The sequence below is a fragment of the Hypanus sabinus genome, unplaced genomic scaffold, assembly GCF_030144855.1.
Source record: "Hypanus sabinus isolate sHypSab1 unplaced genomic scaffold, sHypSab1.hap1 scaffold_199, whole genome shotgun sequence".
In the NCBI taxonomy this organism is placed as follows: Eukaryota; Metazoa; Chordata; class Chondrichthyes; order Myliobatiformes; family Dasyatidae; genus Hypanus; species Hypanus sabinus.
This window is the reverse complement of record NW_026780089.1, coordinates 351,214-370,756: the sequence shown is the minus strand read 5'-3', so window position 1 is coordinate 370,756 and position 19,543 is coordinate 351,214. Positions and strand designations below refer to the sequence as shown.

Below are 19,543 nucleotides of genomic sequence, written 5' to 3'. Positions count from 1 at the left end.
TGTATTTAAAGTAGTCAATGGAGCAGGTAACCTCTCCCTGTATACTGCACCTTAGTGTAATGTAGTTATAGTCACCTTTGCAAGTATTTACACTTGAAATGTGATATTAAGGAAGGAACAAATACTGTATCAATCTTGTATTGTTTTATCAACAGTTTTCACCATATGTTAATGTGAAGAGTGAACAGTAAATGGTTAATCTTACTGCGATCTGGTTCTTATTAACTGTGGTTTATCCGGACGTTAAATTCGGCGTTTCGTTACACCCGAAGGAGAACGTTACAGTCACAATGAGGGAGAGATTGTTTTCTTGACACCACTGTGTCGGGGTGACGACTTCTTCTCTGTAGGCTGCCTCATTATTATTTGGTATTCGGCCGATCAAAGGAGTGTCGTCAGCAAATCTAATTAGCAGATTGGAACCCGCCACTGCAGCCCCACCGTGCACTATGTACTGATTGCAAAGCTACGAAATTGCATGTGAATAGCCTTCCCTCCCCCCAACTCCACTCTTTCTGCGTCACCAGTAGACTGGGACATCTCTCATCTCGCTGCCTCCGCCAGGACATTAAACTGTGAACAACTGTGGTCAGGGACTGATCTCTGGGGTACACCAAACGCTACCTCCTTCCAGTCTGAAAATGACCCACTCATCCAGACACACACTACCGGCAGTTTATCGATCTCCAACGAAAAAGCCTAACACCTACTCCCGTTGTTCAATATCATTGCTGACTCTGAGTTTACCACCGTCAAATGCCGGGAGGGACATAATAATCAGAAAGTCTCTGGTCACAGCCGTGTAAATAAAATGTGATCTCAGTGGGTGTGTGGCGCATGCTCAGAATGCGAAGGAGACAGACAGACTGAGCCAAGTCACAGACTGATGAAGGGGAGGAATGATCCATTTTGATACAGAGAGGGAAGCAGAGAGTTTGATATTGTGCCTGGTGCCGAAACTGCGGTCAGTTTGAAGATGAAGTATTATTCCTCCAAATTGTTTGGAGCTGTGACAGTGTTTTTATCAGAAGGCACCATGGAGAGTAGATGATCTGAGTTGAAATGCTGTCCTTCCCCTCCTACTGGCCTTGCATGGAGTAGACGTGTTTCTCGAACAGCTTCGTTCTTTTTAAGTTACTGAATCCAATCCGCGTTGATGTTTCGTGCTAAAACTTCTGGTAAAAAGAAGCGGATCCTTCTGTGACTGGGGAAGCTATTGCGGAGCTAATTCGGAAAGCTCAGAGCGAAACGTCTGAACGACATTCGGATGTGTGTTTAAAGGCTACCACAGAGCTTAAACGGATGGAGATTCTGCTGCAGACTATTCAAAACACGTTGCAGGAACCGACTACTCAGATTCAGGAACATGAGGATGCTGTAACGAGAGTCGATACTAAGACGGATGAGTTGGGGAAGTTCGGAGATAAATAATCGAAAATCGTTGAATCTCTAAGACAAAAGATTGTCGCCTTGAGAATAGATCAAGAAGGAACAATATGCGAATTGTGGGTCCAGACTCCGCCTAGAATAGACCGGGCACACCGAGCCCCAGTGTTTAAATCCTCTTCTCAACAGGAACCTCGACCTGTGGTCATTGCGTTTCTTGAAAAGAAAGGTTACTATAATTCGCCATCTCGTCGGTTAGGTATGATTAACTTTGAAGATTATAAGATAAGGCTGGTCGAATATTATTTGCCCCAGGTATTAAATAAACGTTTTAAGTATTAAAAAGTCGTGGCTGAGTTATATAACAAAGGCTATAAACCTTCACTAAATTACCCCGCTCGCCTCAGGAATATTTTGAAAAATGAAATGTTGTCCTTCATCCACTTACAAGCTTTGTAAACTTATAACAGTGTAGAAAATTCAAGAGATTTGTGTTTAGGAATCTCAACCACAACAGCTCGTTAGTTCCGCTCTATCTGTCAGTTCACCAGCGCTTGAAAGCCGCCGATCCTTGAATGTGGGGGCGGAGATGCTGGAGAAGACAGCGCCCCACTCGCTCCAAGGAGAGCCCGAATACGTGACCATGTCCGCGATCTGTTTGGATACACCGCCATGACGTTATAGCACCGTGACTTCATTCACTGACTCTCATTTCGGAAGGGGTTCATCCGGCCATCGCAGATACACCAACAGCTTCACACTGGGAAGCGGCCGTTCACCTGCTTCGTGTGTGAGAAGAGACTCATTCAGTTAACCCACCTTGTGATGCTCCGGTGAGTTCACAATAAATAGAGGTCACATGTCTGTCCGGAGTGAGCAAAGAGTTTTACTCACTCATCCCAGCTGCTGCAACACCAGCAACTTCACATCAGGGAGGAAGTTCAAATCAGCTCCGTGTTAAATGTTTCACCATCTCGGTGACTGAAGGCAGCTGCAGGTCCATGAGGGACTGTTACTGTCAGATTCCGCAGTTCTTGCGGCTGCTCATCGCACACAGGACTGAACCCTGGTCACTGAGCATTTGAGGAGTCTGTTCTGCTGATGTTAGCCTTAAACTAGACTGGTGTTTAATACAATGCATCTGTGAAAGTTAAATCAGTTTTATCAAATCCCGTGCGTCAGGTACTTACTGTCTCTATCACACTCAAAATGCACACTAGAGAGGCCACTCAACCCATCTGATCCTTACCCATGCTTCTGTTCCATATCAGTTTATGAAAATCTACCCCTGCCGTTTCCCTCTCACTCTCCCTGATATGACAGGTTGCAACTAGTCACCACTCTGTGGGATAGGAGATTTCCCGTGAATTTCATAGAATAATAGAAATCTACAACAAATTACAAATGCTTTGCCCCACAATGTTGTGCCGACCATGTAACTTACTCTAGGAACTGTCTAGAATTACCCTACTGCATAGCCACCCATTTTCCTAAGCTCCATGTACCTATCTAAGAGTCTCTTAAAAGACCCTATTGTATCCGCCTCTACCACCGTCGCTGGCAGTGCATTCCACACACACACCACTCTTTGTTTTAAAAAGCTTGGCATTATCATCTCCTCTGTACCTACTTCCAAGCAGCTTAAACCTATTCGCCCTCGTGTTAGCCGTTTCAGCCCTGGGAAAAAGCCTCTGACTATCCATACGACCAATGCCTCTCACATCTTATACACCTGCATGAATTCTCTGCATGATTTTCTCCGGGCTGAACAAGACGATGAGCTCACTGTGGTTGTGACGTTGTTCAGGCCTCCGGACGAAGTTGGTTAAACTCCTTCTTCCCCGCTCTTTTCAATGTTTTGGGTCATTTTCACCAATTTTAAAGGGCTGTGCCTCAGACAGCAGGGTTGTTGCAATAGATCACTAACGGAGTCTTGCTTCGATGTTAAAACCATTATCTTCATTGGCATCTACTCCAAATATAAAAGATTTTATAAAGAAATAAACAGAAATTAACAGTGTTAAGCGTATATATAGCTCCCAAACTATCAAGCTTGGGAAACAATGCTTAAAGTCTTAAGATGATAAAGTGGAAAAGTTCAGTAATCCACGGAATAAGTGAGTGAGAGGAGAGATTTGTAAATCCACACGAAAATGTAGAGAGAAGGTAATTACGAAGAATTCCACACACATTCCACGCTGGGTAAACGAAATCGCAGTCGCCGAAGATCTTATCCGTGGATTAGTTCCGAAATCCACTTCGAAATATCACCAGGTGACAGTGACAGGAATATCGTCTTCAAGTGGTTACCACAGAACACTCGGATTCCAGGTAAGGGCCGACAAAAGTGATACCACAGGATACTCCAACAAATCCACACATATGGATTATACGAAGTGACAGCCAGACATCCGTCGTGCATTGCGTGCCGATGATCAACCCAATCTTTTGGGCATAGCAGTGACAAGCTGAATTCTCTCTCACTCTCACTCTCTCTTCCTCTCCCTCTCCCTCTCTCCGTCACTCTCTCTCTCCCCTCCCTCTCTCCCCTGCACTCTTGTCTCTGCTGCAGCGCATGTGTGACGTCACAGCTTCGCCTCACAGGCACTTAAAGCGACACTCACAGTAAACGAACCTGCGGTCTCGCAACACAATACACCTCTGAAGCCTGACAGCAGACTAGCGAGTGAATCTTCGATGGAGCAGAGTCAGAAACCAAGTTGCCAGTCAGGGATTTGGGGCTCCAGAAAGAGATGGGGCCTGGAGTTTACAAGGAGGAGGAAGAAGAGGAATCGAACCTGCAGGATGTGGCTACAAATGAATGATCAGACACATTTGGAAACTGCTTGATTGAGGTAAAAAAGGTGGTTAATTTCTGCAAAATACTGGAGGAAATCAATAGATCAGGCAGCAAATGTAGAGAGGAATAAATAGACAACGTTTAGGCCGAGCCCCTTTAGCATGCCTAGACTGTGTACTCCTCTGCTTAGTTGCTACCTGAACTGCACAGTTCCTCCAGCATTGTGTGTGTGTGTGTGTGTGTGTGTGTCTTTATTTCTGGCAACTGTAGAATCTCTTGTGTTTTATATCTGTCTTTGTAAGAGGGTTGTCCGAGAGGCATTAGATAAATGGAATGCCTGTTGATATTGAGTACATTCTTTTTGGGAGCTGCTTGCTACGTTAAATCAGCTACTGAGTTTTCTACATAAAAAGAAACCCGGCGGTGTGGACATGAAACTGGTGCTAGCAGGAATGTTTAATGGCACCTGGATTACCCATGAACCCCTGGGTTTAAAATTTCGCTGCTTCTGAAGCAACGATCATATGCGCAGGCATCAAGGTCGATGACGTCACAGAATAGCACGCATGCGCGCCGTACACAAAGGCGCTCCGGAGGATCGGTAAAGGTAGGAATGATTTTCCGGGCTGCTATTTTAAACACCGACTGCGGGACATTTGCTGGGAACTCCGGATATCGTAGCCGCAATCCTGGGACAGTCCTGCCCTCTTCCCTCTCTCTCAGCCCCTCGATCCGTACACGGGCCCCGGGGAGCTTCCGGTTGATGAGGGAATGGGAACAGATGGATCTCTCAGACAGAGCTGAGCTCCAGCTATCTAAATGCAAGGATTAGGAACTCGGAGAAAGGGAACAAAATCTTTTACATCAGCAGTTGAGAAAATCACCTTGGTTCTATCTCCGATCACAAACAAGAGAAAATCTGCAGATGCTGGAAATCCAAGCAACACACACAAAATGCCGGAGGAACTCAGCATTAGTACTCTTTTCCATAGATGCTGCCTGGCCTGCTGAGCTCCTCCAGCATTTTGTGTGTGTTGCTAGAGCTACCTCCTCTCGTTCTGCCCTTTTCTACCGGTGAGAACATGTTTTGTCCCATTCTCTCTGGGTACGTAATGATATCAAACAACTTTGTCCTGGGGAAAAAGCAGCTTTCACATTACAAATGTGCCAGACTCCAATGAGACAGACTACTGCCCTTCCCTTCATATTCATTGGCATTGCCATCACTGAGTTCACCACCATCTGTCACTTGGGGGAGGGTTCAGGGGAAATACTTATGTACAATACGGAAACTGGTGTTGCAGTATTGTGGTGATGCAAAATTTGCTGGAGAATTTGCAAGTGGGGAGTGATATTTGGAAATCTGACCTTTGATAGTATCATTTAGCAAGCAAATCACATGTGGACGGTTTGCAAAAGTTCTAGTGAGAAAATCCTTTATAACCCACAACAGGCCTGTTACATAGTTTGTGTGAGAGTGCCTATGAACTCGATCAAACCCAGAGGAGATCAAAGTTCTTATCGACAGTGAGTTGCTAGCTGTTAAAAGAAATACCTCCCTATTTAAAATTCAGTGTGCATGTTGTCAGTGGGTAAAAATTGCACAGCACAAGGTGTTTCAGCACACCGGTCATTACAAATTAGACGGGACATTGGTGGGAAGGTGGGGAGACCTCCAGTGCCCCTGATACCCTCACATACAAGATGTGCATCCAGCTGCAGCCTGTAACCCTGAGCTTTAAGGAGCTGGAGCTGGAAATGGATGAATTCTGGATCATCTAGGAGTTGGAGGGGGTGATAGTTATAACATCAAGAGAGGTGAGTTACACCCAAGGTGCAGGACACAGTAAACTGGGTGAGAGTCAGGAAGGGGAATGAGGTTAAATAGCCGTCACAGAGTACTCTTGGGGTCATCTCATACAACAACAGGTAGACCACTTTGTAAACTGTTGGGGGGATTACCTGGCAGAGGAAAGTCAAATGTCCATATGTTCTCAACCCCAGATCCATTGATATCAATAGGGGTTAGCCTGTCTCCATTCCTTTGTAGTCCACAACCAGTTCCCTTGCTTTTGTGACATTGAGGGAGAGGTTGCTTTCTTGACACCCAGACAGACGTTGTTCAGACCTCAGACAGAGTCAGCAGACAAAAGGTTGAGCATGGTGCGATGAATGTGCTGAGCTGTGTATATCACAATGCAAGAAGCATCGTAGGAACGCCCGATGAGCTCAGGACAGGGAATTGTGATATTGTAGCCATTATTGGGACTTGGTTGCACCGAACACTCTGAGAGATTTAGAGGAGCAAACTTTGCAGAGATTGCAGTCTATGCTAAAAAACAAAGGTTGATATAGTAAGCGATTTTAACTTTTTATATATTTAAGGACCAAATGGGGTAGAGTTTGTCAAATGTGCCCTTAATCAGGATGTAGAATTCCCGATGTAGAAGTGTGCAATAAGCTGTTAGGAAATGATCCATTGTTAGTGACTGAAATTAGTGTATGTAAACACTTCATATCTAGCGATCGTAACAACATAAGAGTCCAAGTAAATATGGAAAAAAAAAGCGGGCTGGATGATGAGCTGAGATTCTAAATTGGAGGAAGTTCAATTCTGATGGTATCAGAAAGATCTAACAAGTGTGGATTGGGACTGGCTGTTTTTCTCGAAAAGCAGTACTTGCAAGTGGGAGTTCTTCAGAAGTGAGGGTATAGAGTTTGTATATGCCTGCCAAAATAAAAGTTGTAAGGTAACTGGTGCAGGGAACCGTGGTTTTCAAGAGATATTGAGGTCCCGGGTATTTTGTTCCTCTAAATGTCTCAGACTGCTGGGTGCTACCAAGAATCATTAATGGCTACAGTATCATAATGCCATGCCCTGAGCTCATCTGACTTTTTGTTTTAGAAACTTTGTTTCTAAAGCTTCCTAATAGTTTTTGCTCTTTTGTTTGCCCTCTCTTAGGTGTTTCTGTTGGCTTTGTCTTCTTATTCCAGCCACGGTTGTGTCCTCCTGCCGTTTCAATGCTTCCACTTCTTTGGGATGTATCGATCACTCAGTTCCCGAATTGCTCCCGGAAACTCCAGCCATTGCTGCTCCATTGTCAATCCTACCTTTTCCCTTCCAAACAAGTTTGGCCAGCTTCTCTGTTATAGAAATGTGGAGAAGTTCAGTACAGGAACAGGCTATTTAGCCCATTTTGTCAATGCCAAAAGAACATTAAAGCTTTCTAATGCAACTACCTGCACTGGAACCATCGGCCTCCATACCCCTACCATCCAGGCTCCCATCCAAACTTTTCTTAAGTGGTAAAATTGAGCTCATGTTCACCACTCGTGCTGGCTTCTTTTCCACACTCTCACGGCCAATTCAATGAAGAGGTTTTACACATATTCCCCATAAATTTCACCTCCCCACTTAACCCATCACTTCTGGTTGTCATCACACTTAACATCAGTTGAAAAAGCCTGCTTGAATTTACCTGTTCTATGCCCTTATATTTTTTCTACACAGGAACAGAAAACCTACAGCACAATACAGGCCTTTTGGCCCACAAAGCTGTCCCAAACATATCCTTACCTTCGCCAAGGCCCTCTAATTTTCTAAGCTCCAGGTATCCATCCAGGAGTCCCTTAAAAGACCCTTTCGCTTCTGCGTCCACCAGGGCTGCTCACCAATCTCTGTGTAAAAAAAAACTAACTTCGATACTTTGAACAATTCCTCAATGCAATGTATAATTTCCTTGTCTCTGTTTAGTGCATTTTTTAGGTGTATAAGATGATGAGGGGCATTGATCGTGTGGATAGCCAGAGGTTTATTCTCAGGGTTGAAATGGCTAACATGAGGGGGCATAGTTTTAAGGTACTTGAAAATAGATACCGAAGGGATGTCAGGGTTATTTTTTTTTTGCACAGAAAGTGGTGGGTCTGTGTAATGCACTGCCAGCAGCGGTGGTCAATGCAGATACAATAGGGTCTTTTAACAGCCTCTTAGATAGGAATATGGTGCTTAGAAAAATAGAAGTCTATGCACTTCGGAAATTCTTCGCAGTTTCTAGAGTAAGTTACATGGTTGGCACAACATTGTGGGCTGAATGGCCTGGAACAATAGACAATAGATAGTAGGTGCAGGAGTAGGCCTTTCAGACCTGCTAGCCAGCACTGCCATTCACTGTGATCATGGCTGATCATACACTTTCAGTAACCCATTCCTGCCCTCTCTCCATATCCCTTCACCCCACTATAAGATGTCTATCTAACTCTCTCTTAAATGCATTCAGAGACTTGGCCTCCACTGCCTTCTGGGGCAGAGCATTCCACATATCCACCACTCTCTGGGTGAAAAAGTTTAGGCATCTCTGTTCTAAATGGCCTACCTCTTATTCTTAAACTGTGGCCTCAAGTTCTGGACTCACCCATCAGCGGGAACTTTCTTACTGCCTCCAGTGTGTCCAATCCCTTAATAATCTTATAAGTTTCAATCAGATCCACTCTCATCCTTCAAAATTCAAGTGTATACAAGCCCAGTGGCTCCAATCTGTCAACATATGACAGTCCCACCATTCCAGGGATTAATCTTGTGAACCTGCGCTGCACTCCCTCAATAGCAAGAATATCCTTCCGCAAATTTGGAGACCAAAACTGCACACAATACTCCAGAACATGCTGTAGATTTCTATGTTCTAGGTTGAACAGCGAAATCACTTTTTTTCTTTAATCTGTGCAGGGTCCATGATTTTAATGCCAGTTTTCCACACTCCCATAGAGCCTTTCTCCATCTCCTGAGTAAACATAGATGAAAAATTATTTAAGATCTCCCCCATGTGCTTTCGTTCCACAAGTGGATCACCATTCCGGTCTTCCAGAGGACCAGCTTTGTGCCTTACAATCCTTTTGCTCTTGATCTATCTGGAGAATCCCTGTGGATTATCATTCATCATTTCTGCAGGACAATCTCATGCCATCTGGATTTATTTCTTATGTGTTCTCTTGCATTTCTTATCCTGCCTATCCCTGTTATACAACTTCATTTTATGCTTCACCAGAGTCTCAATATCCCTTGAAATCCAAGGTTCCCTACAGTTTTTTATCTTCACTTTTTATTCTGAGAAGCAAATTCCCCCTTTGTACTTTAAAAATTTGGCTTTGAAGGACTCCCATTTACCAAACACACCTTTGCCATAAAGCAGCCTGTCCCAGTCCACAGTTGCCAGATCCTAGTATCTTAATTCAAGCCCTGAACACATCCACCTTTCCTACGCTGCTCCTTGTATTGAAATATACAGGGCTCAGCATATTCACTGCACCATGCTCAACTTTTTCATTCCTGACTTTGTCGGAGGACTGAACACCAACTGTCTCCATCACCCCTCCACTATCTGTTCTATTATTCAGGCTCCCATTCCCCCTGCAAGTTTAGTTTAGACCCCCTTACCCCCACCTCCCACCATGCAGATCTATCACCCCTTTGGCTTTCCTCTCCCAGATCAATAAAAAGGAGGTGCATACCAGGTACAGGCAGATAGGAACAAATGGGGTACTTATGAAATACAGGAAATTCAAGTGAACACATATGAAAAAAAATAAAAGGAGGCATGAGCTTGCCTGGGCAGTGAAGGTGAAGGAGAATCCTTAGGGATTCTGCAGATATGTTTAGAGCAAATAGATTGCAAGGGAAAAAATTAATCCTCTGCATCAGAATGGTAATCCATATGAGGAGACAAAGTAGATGGGGGAGATTATTTTTGCATCCGTATTTACACTGGAGATGGACACAGAGTCTATAGAAGTGAGGCAAAGCAGCAACAACTTCTTAAGGCAAATTAGTGTGGATAAATCTGGGACTCTGGGACTCTGCGGAGGACAAGTGCAGAAACTGTCAGGGCACAAGCAAAGATATTTAAATAATCCTCAGTGGCAGGTGAGGTATTGGAGGATTGGAGGACACTGTTTGAGAAAGGCTCTAAAAATAAACTAGGAAATTGTACATTGATGAGCTTGACATCAGTAGTGACGTTATGTGCTGGACCCGGACAAGTATTTGGATAGATGTGGACTGATTAAGGATAGACAGCATGGCTATGTGCATGGCAGGTCATTTCTAACTAATCTTATAGAGTCTCTCGAGGAAGTTATCAGGGAAGTGGATGAAGGCAAGGCAGTGGATGTTGTCTACATGGACTTTAGCAAGACACTTGACAAAGTCTCATATGGGAGGTTGGTCAAGAAGGTTCAGTCAATCAGCATTCAAGATGAGATAGTAAATTGGATGAGACACTGACTTTGGCAGAAGCCAGAGTGTGGTAGCAGATGGTTGCCTCTCTGACTGGAGGCCTCTGATTAGTGGTGTGCCACAGGGATCAGTGCTGGATCTGTTGCTGTTTGTCATCTATATCAGTATTCTAGAGGATAGTGTGTTTAACTGTATTAGCAGATCTGTAGATGAAATGAAGATTGGTGGTGTAGTGGTCAGCGAGGAGGTCTATCATGGCTTGCAGTGTTATCTGGACCCACTGGGAAAATGGATTGAGAAATGGAAAATGGAATTTAATGCAGACAAGTGTGAGTTGTTGAACTTTGGTCTGACCTACCAAGGGAGGTCTTTCAGAGTGACTGGTCGGGCACAGAGGAGTGTTGTAGAAGAAAGGGACCTGGGAATACAAGTCCTTAATTCACTGAAAGTGTTATCATGGTTAGATAGAGACGGAAAAAAAGATTTCAGCCCATTGGCTTTGATGAACCAAATACTGACAATAGATGGATGTTATGTTGACTTGTAGAAGACATTGGTGAGGCCTAATTTGGATTATTGTGTGCAGTTTTGGTCACCTACCTACAGGAAAGATGTAAAAGAGTTTCAGAGAGTTCAGAGAAATTTCACAAGGATGTTGCCAGGTCTGGAGGGCTTGGATTATAAGGAAAGATTGAACAGGTCAGGACTTTATTCTCTGGAATGTAGAAGATTGAGGGGAGATTTGATTGTGGTAGAGGGGCATAGATAGCGTAAATGCAAGCTGGCTTTCTCCACTGAGACAACAAGAGGCCATGGGTTAAGGGTGAAACATGAAACGTTAAGGGAAGCATGAGGGGAATTTCTTCACACAGACGGTCTTCCGGATGTGGAATGAGCAGCTAGCACAAGTGGTGCATGCGAGCTTGATTTTAACATTTAAGAGGTTCGTGTAGGTACCTGGATTGGGAGTGGGCAGTTTAAATAGTTCAGCACAAACTAGATGGCCCAAAGGGCCTGTTTCTGTGTTGAAATTTGCTATGACTGTGACAACAACCTGAAGTAATACAAAAATTCACCCTAAGTCCTTTTAACAGCTGTGCGGACCAACCAGTCATTTCAGCAGGAATTTTTATATGGCGTTAAAACTGTGGCACATTAAGTTAATAATACATAAAAGAAAATCCCAGCTGCACGTCAAGAGACTATTTGTGTGAGACTGTTTCAGTTACTGTGGGGCCAGGCACCCATGCAGCTCAGCAGGAACAGGGAGTAATACCAATGGAGAGAGTCAAACTGAGCCAGGGTATAAACTGGAGATGGCAAAAATGCCCCATTCTTATAGAGACAGGAAGAACATCAGAGAATTGATGGTCATTCCAGATACCAGCACTCTGCCCAGTCAGAAGAAGATTTCAGACAGACAGACATACTTTATTGATCCCGAGGGAATTTGGATTTTGTTACAGTTGCACCAACCAAGAATAGAGTAGAAATATAGCAAAATAAAACCAAAAATAATTAAATGATAATAAGTTATGCAAAGTGGAAATAAGTCCAGGACCAGCCTATTGGCTCAGAGTGTCTGACATTCTGAAGGAGGAGTTGTAAAGTATGACGGCCACAGGCTGGAATGACTTCCTGTGACACTCAGTGTTGCATCTCAGTGGAATGAGTCTCTGTCTGAATGTACTCCTGTGCCTAACCAGTACATTATAGAATGGATGGGAGACATTTTCCAAGATGGCATGCAACTTGGACAGCATCATCTTTTCAGACACCACCGTCAGAGAGTCAAGTTCCACCCCCACAACATCACTGGCCTTACGAGTGAGTTTGTTGATTCTGTTGCTGTCTGCTTCCCTCAGTCTACTGCCCCAGCACACAACAGCAAACATGATAGCACTGGCCACCGTAGACTCGTAGAACATCCTCAGCATCATCTGGCAGATGTTAAAGGACCTCAGTCTCCTCAGGAAATAGAGACGGCTTTGACCATTCTTGTAGACAGCCTCAGAGTTCTTTGACCAGTCCAGTTTATTGTCAATTCGTATCCCCAGGTACTTGTAATCCTCCACCATGTTCACAGTGACCCTTTGGATGGAAACAGGGGTATCTGGTGCCTTAACCCCCCTCAGGTCCACCACCAGCTCCTTAGTCTTTTTCACATTAAGCTGCAGATGATTCTGCTCACACCATGTGGCAGTTTTCCCACTGTAGCCCTGTACTCAGCCTCATCTCCATTGCTGATGCATCCAACGATGGTAGAGTCATCAGAAAACTTCTGAAGATGGCAAGACTCTGTGGTGTAGTTGAAGTCTGAGGTATAGATGATGAAGACAAAGGGAGACAGGACAGTCCCCTGTGGAGCCCCAGTGTTGCTGACCACTCTGTCTGACGCACAGTATTGCAAGCGCACATACTGTGGTCTGCCAGTATTTATCTGTCTAACTTGGGATTAACCTCACTGTAACAGTGTGATACCAGATCAAAGCTTGGCAACTCAAGTAATCTCATCTGTAATGTTGTCCTAAACCCATTGATGGATTCTGTATATCTTTTTACAGGTTAAAAATGAGAAGAAATTTGTCTCCAGGAAGCTCAAACATGGCACACCAGTTTTGTTGACTCTGTCTAGATATTTAATAAGTGGAGCAAGGGATTCAATCGACCATCCTTCCTACTCACACTGTGGGGAGGGATTAACTTGGTCATTTGACCAACTGGCAAGCCCGTCATTTTACACAGGAAAAAGGCCATTCACTTGCTCAGAAAGTGGGAATGGATTCACTCAGTTATCTCAATTGGAAGATACAAGTTCACACTGGGCAAGGCCATTCATCTGTTCTGTGTGTGAGAAAGGATTCAGTTGGTCTTCCCATCTGTGGACACACCAGTCAGTTCACACCACACTGGGCAGAGGCTGGTCATCTGCTGAATTTCTGGGAAAGGATTCACTCAGTCATTTGACCTAATGGCTCACCAGCGAGTTCACACCAGGGAGCGGCCGTTCACCTGCTCAGTCTGTGATAAGAGATTCACTCACTCTTCCACCCTATGGAAACACCAGCGAGTTCATACTGGGGAGAAGCCATACATCTGCTCAGTCTGTGGGAAGAGATTCACTGAGTCATCCACCCTACTGGTACATCAGCGAGTTCACACTGGGGAGAAGCCGTTCACCTGCTCTGTCTGTGGGAAGGGATTTACTCGGTTATCCCACCTACAGAGTCACGAGCGAGTTCACACTGGGGAGAGGCCTTTCACCTGCTCAGTCTGTGGGAAGAGATTCACTGATCCATCCAACCTACAGAGACATCATCGAGTTCACACTGGGGAGAAGCCGTTCACCTGCTCAGAGTGTGGGAAAGAATTCACTGAGTTATCCAACCTGCAGAGTCACCAGCGAGTTCACACTGGGGAGAAGCCGTTCATCTGCTCAGAGTGTGGGAAAGAATTCACTGAGTTATCCAACCTGCAGAGTCACCAGCGAGTTCACACTGGGGAGAAGCCGTTCACCTGCTCAGAGTGTGGGAAAGGATTCACTGATTCATCCATCCTACAGAGTCATCAGCGAGTTCACACTGGAGAGAAGCCGTTCACCTGCTCAGAATGTGGGAAAGGGTTCACTCATTTATCCAACCTACGGAGACACCAGAGAGTTCACACTGGGGAGAAACCATTTACCTGCTCAGAATGTGGGAAAGGATTCAGTGAGTCATCCACCCTACTGGTACATCAGCGAGTTCACACTGGGGAGAAGCCGTTCACCTGCTCAGAATGTGGGAAAGGATTTACTGCTTCATCCACCCTGCATAGTCACCAGCGCGTTCACACTGGGCAGAAGCCTTTCACCTGCTCAGTCTATGGGAAGGGATTCACTCGGTCATCCAACCTACAGAGTCATCAGCAAGATCACACTGGGGAGAGGCCGTTCACCTGCTCAGTCTGTGGGAAGAGATTCTCTCATTCATCCACCCTACAGAATCATCAGCGAGTTCACACTGGGGAGAAGCCATTCACCTGCTCAGTCTGTGGGAAGAGATTCACTGATCCATCCAACCTACAGAGTCATCAGCGAGTTCACACTGGGGAGAAGCCGTTCACCTGTTCAGAATGTGGGAAGGGATTTGCCACAGTCATCCCAACTACTGAGTCATCAGCGAGTTCATACTGATGAGAGACCATTCCCCTGCTCAGTCTGTGGAAAGAGATTCACACATTCATCCACCCTACAGAGACACCAGCGAGTTCACACTGGGGAGAAGCCATTCACCTGCTCAGTCTGTGGGAAGAGATTCACTCGGTCATCTGACCTACAGAGTCATCATCGAATTCACACTGGGAAGAAGCCGTTCACTTGCTCAGAATGTGGGAAGAGATTCACTCATTCATCCACCCTACAGAATCACCAGCGAGTTCACACTGGGGAGAGGCCATTCCCCTGCTCAGTATGTGGGAAGAGATTCACTCGCTCTTCCACCCTGCAGAGACATCAGCAAGTTCACAATGGGGAGTGGCCATTGTTATGAATCCCTAGGTTTCATTTGCTGTGGACTGTCATTTGAAGAGAGAGACAGAGATTAAGAAGGTGAATCAGTCTGACTTACAGCTTATTTACATCGCTCGCAGCTTGTTTAGTTTTAACCGATGACACAGACACTCAGAGTCAGAAGGAGGAAAAATGGAAGGATCAAAATCCAGGAACCAGCGGCCAAGGGTCTGATGCGCCATCAATAACTCTCGGAGACCTGAGGCGAGATATGGGCTTTTATTAGCTGAAAAATTGAACACTCTCAGCAGCAGAACAGCAAGAGATCAAGGAGCCGTGCCTCCAATCTCCTTTATACAGGGGTCTGTGGGAGGACATAGGAGCAGTCAGCAAGGGGGGGGGGGCGTGTCCAGTCAGGTATATGTAGTTCACCACAGGGTCGCTCTTTAGAACTTTCCTATGCCCACAATGGTAGGTTAATTATCAATTCACCATACTTCGAATGTGTGGTTGTGACCCTGTTTGATCCATATCAGTGGATCTGTTTTGAGGTATCCTGTGAAGACCACTGACGTCTTAACCCTTGCCTAGATGTGGTGTGGTAATTCATTTGAAGACAATACCCCTTGTGACAAGTCACTTTCGGTAATAATTCATATGTGGATTTGGAATGATGACAGATAAAGTATACAGCAACTGTCCTCTCATTTTACCACCATGGAACCTGTGGAATTTGACATAATTGCCTTCTCTTGATATTTACCCTGGATTACAAATATCTCTTATCATCTATTCTGTGGATGAACTGAACGTTCGCACTTTACCATCTCAAGACTCCAAGCCTTGTTTCCCCTGAGCTCAATAGTTTGTGAGTTATATTTACACACGTCTATACACATAACACTGTTAACTTCTGTTTATCTTGTTTAATTTGCAATTTTTTTAAGTAGATTCTATTAAAGATAGTGGTTTTAACATCAAAACCAGACTCCAGGTGTAGTCTATTGCTGCTGGCTCGTTTCTAAAGCATTAAGGTTCATAACAAATTTGGGGCCTGCGTCTGGGATAGGACCAAATTTGGGGTCTATTGATCGATTTATTATCGATTTGATTGGGGAAATCCCTTTTGATTTATTTGTGTGTGGAAATCAGCAGCAATGGATACTGATAAATTTCTGGAAATGCCAACCCCTGAGGCATTAGTAAAAGCCAAAATGAATGAATTGCTGACTGTTGCTACTGGGCTGAATCTTAAGGTGTAAGGGTGTGTGAAGGACCAGGGTAAGTGTAAAACTGGGAGAGCAGGTAACGTTAAAAAAAAATACATGAGTTTTTTTTTAATATAATCTAGGCATCCACTCCCTTTTGCAGAGACTGGGATCCCTGGTTCAATCGGTAATGATGTTGTGCATTTCAATGTTCACCTCTCAGTCCTCAATTCTCTAAATGAAAGGGTTATCGCATTTGATCTTTCTTCATATGATGACCCCACCGCTCCAGGGATCAGTCTGGTGAATCTTCATTGCACTCTCTATAACAAACATTCTCTAACCTCTTTGTTAATCCTCTGTGGAATTAATTTCCATTTTCTGCAGCCCCGTGTTGCCTCAACCACTCACCCTGCACCCCGTCACTATTTCCACCTTCCCACCTCCTCCCTCGCATATATCCAACTCTCACTCCACATCTCTTGCCCCATCCGTACCCCTCACCTCTTTTTTCTGACTATTTCTGTCCACTCTCAGTCCAGAAGGAAGGTCTCAGCCTGAAATGTTAACGGTTAATTTCTCTCCACAGATGCTGCCCGACCCACTGAGTTCCTCCGACAGTTCGTTCTTTGGTCTATATAACCCTGTTAGTATGGGGAGTGGGATTCCAAGTACAATCTCAACAAAACACGCATAATTGTCACGTTTCCCGAATCATTGGCCCCACTTGCATGTCAAAAGTTTGCCGGTGTTTGCCCCCATGTGTGAATCCCTCTGCTCGCCACCACCGTGTGCTCAGACGGTTCCACAGATTTCCACCGGGACAAACATCCTGTCCGCCCCTCTCACACTATCTTTTTCCTATCAATAAAATCCCTCCTCTCCCTCCCCGCGGAACCGGCATCAAACCGACGGGCCGAACGGTCTCCTCTTACTTCGAGGCGATACATCAGACTCCGGCCGCAGGAGACGCTTCACAAACGCCCCAACTTCCCTCGGAGGGAAATTAAAATAAATCAGAAAGCGGACATTTACTCTGCTGTGATGGGGAGTTCGAGGTTGGAGTGGGGGTAACACCCTCTCGGCTTGTCCGCCTCTGCGACGGGTGGTAATGAGTGATTGACATCGTTTTGCACTAATGGGAATAGCGCAGTTCCTGAATTCTCTGCTGTCAGCGGTGAGGGAGGGAGTGGTCACGTGATTATTTCCCAGCTGTTAAACTGATAAAGCCCGAGCTCACCAGCACGCGGACGACACCGCGCACGTGAGGGCAGATCACGGTGTCAGGAGCGGGGGGGGGGTCGTCGTGACGTCACCTGTGGTGGTGCGCTCACATTTAAAAGCACCTTATTGGGCGTTCCTTATGATTTCGGAGGGACAACAACATTAATCACGGGTTTCATCACTGAATCCAGTGTTGTGGGATGTAAAGTCCCCTGTTATGTGTCCGGCTGTGCCGTGTTGTTGGTGGAGTGGGCAGCGTGGTGTTTGTCTCGATTCGGGTCACAACACCAGAATTGCCAGCGGGGTCCACACACGGTGTATTAGACAACAGAAAACCTCTCGTCCTTGCAGTCTTTGTCTCCTGGTGAACTCAACACCCTGACAGTGTGGACCATAGGTATCCTTCCTCACCCACCCCGTTTTTATTCACTTTATGAACATACAATCATTCCGTGCACGGTATATAATCTGTTGTTACTGTTGTGTTGTTGTGTTGCTCTGGAGCCGGAGTAATAATTATTTCGACCTCATTTACACGTGTCTGCTGAAAATGGAATTAAGCAACTCTGAATCTTGAATAAACATTTCAGCAGCTGAGCGTCACATTTCTGTCTCTCAGCGTTATTGCGGCAGAGCGCCACCTGGTGACAATGGAGTCCACAAATCAGTGTGTCCTGTTATTGCGGCAAATCACCACCAAGTGGCAGTGTTGTCCACAAAAGGGGGAGGTTTACATCGATAAGGAGGGGTGTCGGGGCTGGAAGCCAACTGCAAGTGGATGAAGTGCCAGACCTGCCGATAACCTCTCTCCTCATCACGAGTCAGGGTCCCAAACTGTCCTTCTATATGAGGCAACTTCTCAACATCGGGACTGTTGTGGTCATCTACTGTTTCCAGTTTTCCAGTTGTGGCCTCCTCGACATTAGTGAGACCCGATGTAGTCTCTGCTTTCTGCACTCTGTCCTGATGAGATTCTGCAGATGTTGGAGATGCAGAGTAACAGACACAAAATGTTGGAGGAAGTTAGGAGATCCGGTAGCTTCTATAGAGGGGGATAAAGCAAAACAGAGATTTCCTGCCGAGACCCTTCATCGGGACTGGAAGTGGGGAGAAGCCGGAATAAGATGGTGCGGGGAGCGGAAAGTGTCCAAGCTGGTAGATGATAGGTGAAGCCTGATAGGAGTGAAGGTGAGTGGGTGGGGGAGGAGGGAGATGAAGTGAGACGCTGTGAGCTGGCAGGTGGAAAATGCAAAGGGTTGAACAAAAAGGAATCTGATAGGATAGGAGAGTGGATAATGGGGGGAAAAAGTAAAAGCGGAACGAGAGAGAGACAATCCGCAGTGGGGAAGAGTGGAGACAGGATGGAGGAGACGGGCGTGTGGGTTGATGAAAAAAAAAGGTAGAGGTAGAAGTTAAAGATATCGATGTTCATGTCATTGAGGAGTAAACTACCCGGATGTAATATGAGGTGTTGCTCCTCTAACCTGATAGTGCGCTCATCGTGTTAGTTAAAGAATGAACCGGAAGGGAGAGTGGATTGATAATTTCCCTCTGGGATCCGTATTAAGTCAATCCTCTCTCAACTTAAACCAGTGCCCTCTGGTTGTTGATTCCACAAAGGTGGGGAAAAGGACTGTGCATATACCCCATTTCTGTACACTCATGGTTTGGAACGCCTGCATAAGGTCACCTCAATCTCCTGCACTTCAAGGTGTGAAATCCCAACCTGTCCAACCTCTCTCCAGAACTCAGTCCCTCGAGTACCGGCACCATTCTCGTAAACCTCCCCTGCACTCATTCCAGCATGACGTCCTCTCTCCTGTAGCAGAATGACCAAACAGGAGGAAATCTGCAGCTGCTGGAAATTCAAACAACACACACAAAATGCTGGTGGCACTGTCAGAAGCGCTGTCAGTGACGAAGGGTCTCGGCCCGAAAAGTCGACAGTGCTTCTCCCATTACATATTGCCTGGCCTGCTGTGTTCCACCAGCATTTTGTGCAGAATGACCAAAACTGAATACAATAATCCAGGCGTGAATACCCTAATCCTAATGAAACCTCACTGGCCTCTTCTTTAGACCATGAGCCATGAGATATCGGACAGAGGCCGCTCAGCCAATCAAGTCTGCTCCGCCATTCCTTCGTGTCCAATTGATTATCTCTCTCAACCCCATTCTCCTGCCTTCTCCCCATAATCTTTGAACAT

The 19,543-nt window shown here is 45.4% G+C and overlaps 1 pseudogene; it reads left to right on the top strand.

Moving 5' to 3' along the window:
* The first annotated feature begins 4,747 nt into the window (after positions 1 to 4,747).
* LOC132387559 (gastrula zinc finger protein XlCGF26.1-like) lies at positions 4,748 to 15,085 on the top strand (annotated as a pseudogene).
* Positions 15,086 to 19,543: the final 4,458 nt, after the last annotated feature.